This window comes from Podarcis bocagei (assembly GCF_964188305.1).
Source record: "Podarcis bocagei genome assembly, chromosome: Z".
NCBI classification, from domain to species: domain Eukaryota; kingdom Metazoa; phylum Chordata; class Lepidosauria; order Squamata; family Lacertidae; genus Podarcis; species Podarcis bocagei.
This window is the reverse complement of record NC_138140.1, coordinates 32,648,371-32,654,370: the sequence shown is the minus strand read 5'-3', so window position 1 is coordinate 32,654,370 and position 6,000 is coordinate 32,648,371. Positions and strand designations below refer to the sequence as shown.

The window sequence follows — 6,000 nt, the reverse complement described above, 5'->3', positions numbered from 1 at the left end:
AAGCCACCTATTTTTTATAAGCCAGACATTGCCAGAATAACAAAGCTGGAAAATGTATAATGAACACACACAAATCTGTCTTCCCCTTGGAACACCTTGTCTTCGCTATTTCTTACCAACGTCATCTGCCCCTTTCAGGCTGAGCTGCTGAACCAGGACATACTATTTGTTCTCTGCTGAATAATCCTTTCTTGGTCTTTGATAAGGCTCAAGCCTTAAGTGTGCCTGCTGTCCAGTGACCAACAACTTGCCCTCCTCTTACACCCCCCCACACCTCTTTTTTGAAGTGCATTAATAGCAGCACAATAACAAAACAATTCACACTGGGCATGAAATATTGCCACCTATTCCACATATCCAAGGATATGGAAGAGTAGTTGAGATAGTGGGACTCTGTCTGCAGGGCCCACCCTTATCCACCTGTTCACCCAAAACTGTATGCCAGAGGTGGCTGGACTACAACTCCCATCATCCCTGACCTTTGGCTATGCTAGTTAGGGCAGATGGGAGCTGGAGTCCAACAACATCTGGCGGGCAACAGGTTTCCCATCTCTGCTGTAAGCAGGGTTACACAAACTGTACATGTCTCGGGTCTCCATGCAGTAATCCAAGGACAGACAAGGTGGCATCCTTTTGATGTTTCGGATTCCAGTGTTCATCAGTGACAGCCACTACCAGCAGTTTTAGTGTACAACATTTGTACAACATTTGGAGGGTGCCACGTTGACTACTCCACAGTAATCAATGGTCATACAAAAGGCAGGTTCTCCAGCTGCAGGGAGGGATTCCGCATGCAATTTTTGTTTACTTGTTGCATTTTATCCCATCCATCAAAATACTGAGGGTTGCATAAATGATTTTCTCCATACCTCACATCAACCCTGTGAAGCGGTTCAGTTGAGGCAGGGAATCACAAGTTAGGAGAGTGCACCCAGGTCCTGCTTGTGGGTTTCCCATGGGCATCTAATTGGCCACTGTGAGCAGTGGCAGAGCTTCATGCTCCAGCACCGGGGGGTGAAGAGCAGGTGGGGCTGGCTTGTGTCCCAGGGGTGTGGCGCACTGCCTGTGGGGTCATGGTGCCCAGCGTGGGCGGGGTGGCAGCCACAATGGCACCCCACTGGGATCATGCTGCCAGGGGCGGTGCGCTCCCCCCTTCCTCCACCAGTAACTGTGAGAACAGGGTGCTGGACTAGATGAGCCATTGGCCTGGCCCACCAGGGCTCTTCTTTTTTCTTAAGAAACAGAGTGACTAGCAGCCCAAGGTCACTTACAGCACAATTCAAATCCAGCATCCACCAGGGTGAGGGAGCGTTTATAGATCTTCAGCTTTCTCAGTTGTGCACAAGTCCCTCACCATGGCTCAGCCAGCTCAGCTGGGTCTCAGGCAGTTAAAGAAATTGGAGTTCTTGTTGAAACTGCACTGAAAAGGATATATCAAGAACTCTGGCCAAAAGTTTCAATATAAGGAATAATTCCTACTCAAGAGTTGAAATGAAAAACGTGTATATTCTGCTAAGAATAACAGTTTGAAGCTGGTAGTTAATTTAAACACAACGTGTAAGTACGATAGTTTTAAAGTAATGGTAAGTTTGGATACAACGTTTAAGTACAGAAATAATGTAGTTTCAAATATACAGTGATATAGTACAAAGGTACATGAAATACCAGTGCACAACAATTGTTTTATACAAGTCTCAATAGCAGACAAAAAGAGTCCAAATATAAAATCAGAATAAAGAGTAAAGAGTAAAGGATCAAATAGGGCCAAAAAGGAGTATCCGGAGTGTGAATCAGATGTATATAATTTATTATATTTATGATCTATGGATTGAAGCACCTTGATCTATCTTGACATATTTTTTGATATTACCAGCTGAAGAAGGCGTGTACTCCGAAACAGGGCCCTGTCCTGGTCACCACTACTGAGTCGTACATCTGATTCACACTCCGGATACTCCTTTTTCGCCCCATTTGATCCTTTACTCTTTATTCTGATTTTATATTTGGACTCTTTTTGACTGCTATTGAGACTTGTATAAAACAATTGTTGTGCACTGGTATTTCATGTACATTTGTATTATATCACTGTATATTTGAAACTACATTATTTCTGTACTTAAACGTTGTATCCAAACTTACCATTACTTTAAAACTATCGTACTTAAAAAAACAAAAACAAAAAAAACTGGTCACCACTACTGAGTCGTACATCTGATTCACACTCCGGATACTCCTTTTTGGCCCTTTTTGATCCTTTACTCTTTACTCTTTATTCTGATTTTATATTTGGACTCTTTTTGTCTGCTATTGAGACTTGTATAAAACAATTGTTGTGCACTGGGTCTCAGGCAGTGGAACTTAATCCAGCATTCTGGGACTGTGGCAGAGATAGCACAGGACAAGGAGAGACTTTCACCTCTTCCAAACCCCTTTTGGCTTGGTCATATGACACAGCAGCCAGCCTCCTCTGTTGGTGTTATTTGGGGAAAATGGGTGAAATTGCTCGGTCCATGTCTTGAGCAGCCCACTCCCATGTCTGGATTCTGTTTGTGCAAGGCCAAAAATTGGTACCCCGAAATGGATCTTTTCAGTTATGGGTCTTCTCAATTTTGCACCCCCTGAGCTTGGTGCCCTGTGCAACAGAACTGCCCACACTGCCCACTGTATTAACTTAAAAACAAACAATAAGCAGTAAAAGACTACAACAATCATGATGCTATGTCACCAGACAGCTTACAATTAATTGCACAACGTACAAACTCACAATAAATTTAAAGAGGAAAAGTGGGGAGGGGAGTAAGAAGAAAACCCAACCACTGAGAAGAGCTGTAGCTCAGTGGTAGAGCATCTGCTTTGCATGTAGAAGGTCCCAGGTTCGTTCCTTAGTGTCTCATTAGCATCAGTTGGAACACCTGAGAACTGGGTGGATGGCATGTTCATATCTTTGCTCCCCAGCCCCTCCTCTGTCTGCCATCAGGGCTGTGGGAGACCTTATGTCAAAAAACAAGCCAGCAGTAAATCACACCATTTGAAGTTGGAGCTAACTCTTTATTTGCAAAACTATGTTCTTCACAGACCTGGCTCAGTGTCAGCACAGCAGCTCTTTCCCTATAGGTCTTACTCCACGAAACCAGTTGCTGTGACTAAAGGTCCTCACCTTCCCACAGCCATCTGTGCCTCCTCCTCCCCAGGGCTTTTCCTAAGCAATCAGAGACTGTGCCTGCATGTAGCCTGTCTTTGATCTACACTTTTCATGCCTCTCCTGGTTCTGGAAATCAGGTGGGGGGGGAAGGTAGCTTGTCACAGCAGGAGGGGGAGACACCCTTAACTCTTCACTAGCCTGCCTCGTCTCTGCCTCTTGGCCTCCCTCTCCCACTCTCCTGCTTCAGCTTCTGACTCTGATTCTGGACTTATCTCTGCCGCAGACTCTCCCAGCTCACTATGACTTGTTAGATTGCATCATCTCTTCCTAGTCATTACCCTGTGACCACTCATCATTATCCCACCACCACTCTCCAGGGTCTGAGTCTTCTTCCCTTGGTGGTTTCCACAGCTGGTTCCACCCACCATTCCTCTGCATCCAGTCAGTCCATGATACCTTAACAGCAGCCACCCAATGAGGAAGCTGGTTGTGGCAATATCTGGAGAAAGTCCTGCATGACCAGAGAGACCTGAAGGGACTCATTTGGGCCCCTGGGCCTGAGGTTCTGTATCCCTCATCTGTGTATCCCTTGTAATGAAAGAGGAATGCATCCAAGTTCTGTTTTGTTTGCATATGTAATACAACCCATTCAAAACATCACAAAAACCCACTGTCTCTGATATTTTCTGCATTGCCCTGACTTGATGTTGTAAGCTTCTTTTTGTTAACCTTTGTGGGATGTAAAGCTGCAGTCAAGTGCAACATTCCAACAGAGGACTAACGGCCTCCATGTTCTTACTGGAAGTTGAACGGTTTCCACTGTGTGTTTCTCAGTTTTCTCAATTAAATTTGCAGGCTGCCCTTTGCGCCTGTTTTAGGATGTTTCGGAAGTCAAATGGTCTTCCAGAATGGATTACGTTCGAAAACCGAGGTACCACTGTCCAAACCTTTGTCCTGCTTTAGTGACTATTGTATCATTGTTTTACTGTGCTTTGATTATTGCAAGCTGCCTCAAAAACTTCCAATTTGTAGGAGGGGTAGAAATACTCCTCAATCAATCAATCAATCAATCAATCTCCAAGCAGAGCTGAGAGAGCAGCTGTCAGTCAGTGTAGACAGCACTGAGCTAGCTGGACCAATGATCTGACCCTGTGTAAGGCATCCTCCAATGTCCCTGTGATAAAATAAGGCCTTATGTTGCAATCACAAATTTGTCTCTGATACAGAACATACCCATGGCCTCCCCCCCCTTCAGAACAGTTGCTTTTTTCCCTCATGAGTTAATCACCTGAAACTTATGATTAACCAGCTATCAGATTTCTTTAATCAGGTGAAGCTCCAATAAAATGTTTCTTTCACAAGCCTATGCCACAGAGTCTGAGTTTGTATTAATAGCTTGAGGTGCCGTCAGTACCTGGATTAAGTGAAATTATGTTCAACTTAAAATTGATCAGGGTGGAAGCTACAAGTGGATTTATCTTTCCTATTGTCCTCCTGATCTTTCAAGCAGCAGTTGAAGGGCCTGGATAACTCTCCCTTGATTCCACACAAGCCTCTGTAAAACCCTGCATTAATTTATAGGACTCTTTCCCCCTCTCCGTTCCCTTCACAATATGATTCAAGCCCATGGGCCCCTTCCCTTTTAATATAGTGAGCAAAAAGAAACGGTAAAACCTTCTTCCCCCACTGCCCATGCACGTTCAGGAAACATATGACAATGACATATCCAGTAAATACTCTTCAATGTTTGCCATGTTATTTACAAGCTGTCATCATGGTCACAGGAGGGTTAAATAAAAAAAACAAAGAAGAAACAAACAGGGCCCTCAAATCACTGCAGTGTCCATGATCTGGCTGATACCAATTGAATTACAAGAGGCCGAGGTGTGGTTAGCCAGCTCAATGAAAATAAGAAGAGCCTTCAGACCACCTAGACCAGGATCTTTCCCCCTCTGTAGCCTTTGGGAAGCTTGCAAGCAGGACATGAGCACAACAGCATTAGGGCTGGGTGATATATCACCCATAACTAGTTTGAAGTCCATGTTGTGATATTGGTTTCGTAATTTTTGACCTGGCAATATAACACGAATCATGATGTGCATTAGGGCTTGGCAATATATTGTCCAAAACCAGTTTGAAGTCCATATCATGATTTTTGACCTGGCAAAATATCGTGAATCATGGTGTGTGAGAGCTTTGCAAAAAATTATGATGCGGGACATATATATTTTTAAAAAAAAATTAAATTATGATGCGGGACCCCCTTCATGGATCACTGCCTTGCCGTGGCAAAGGGGATTGAATAACTCAGTGAGCTATGCCATGCAGAGCCACCCAAGATGGACAGGTCATATATGGTAGAGAGTTTTGACCAAACGTGATCCACCCGGAGCAGGAACTGGCAAGCCACTCCAGTATCCCTGCCAAGAAAACTCCATGGACAAAGACAACAGGCATATTGCCAACAAAGGTCCATATAGTCAAAGCCATGGTTTTCCCAGTAGTGATGTATGGAAGTGAGAGCTGGACCATAAAGAAGGCTGATCACTGAAGAATTGGTGCTTTTGAATTCTGTTCCTGGGGTTCTTGAGAGTCCCATGGACTGCAAGAAGATCAAACCTATCCATTCTGAAGGAAATCAGCCCCGAGTGCTCACTGGAAGGACAGATCCTGAAGCTGAGGCTCCAATACTTTGGCCACCTCATGAGAAGAGAAGACTCCCTGGAAAAGACCCTGATGTTGGGAAAGATGGAGGGCACAAGGAGAAGGGGACGACAGAGGATGAGATGGTTGGACAGTGTTCTCAAAGCTACCAATATGAGTTTGACCAAACTGCGGGAGGCAGTGGAAGACAAGAG

General features: G+C 44.5%; 1 long non-coding RNA gene across 1 annotated transcript in view; it reads left to right on the top strand.

The window, feature by feature from the left end:
- Nucleotides 1–5,496: 5,496 nt before the first annotated feature.
- LOC308579311 overlaps nt 5,497–6,000 on the top strand; it is a 35,328-nt gene continuing 34,824 nt past the window's right edge. The window contains exon 1 of the long non-coding RNA XR_014004404.1: nt 5,497–5,612. This is a non-coding gene — a long non-coding RNA (uncharacterized lncRNA). The remainder of the gene's footprint in view (nt 5,613–6,000) is intronic.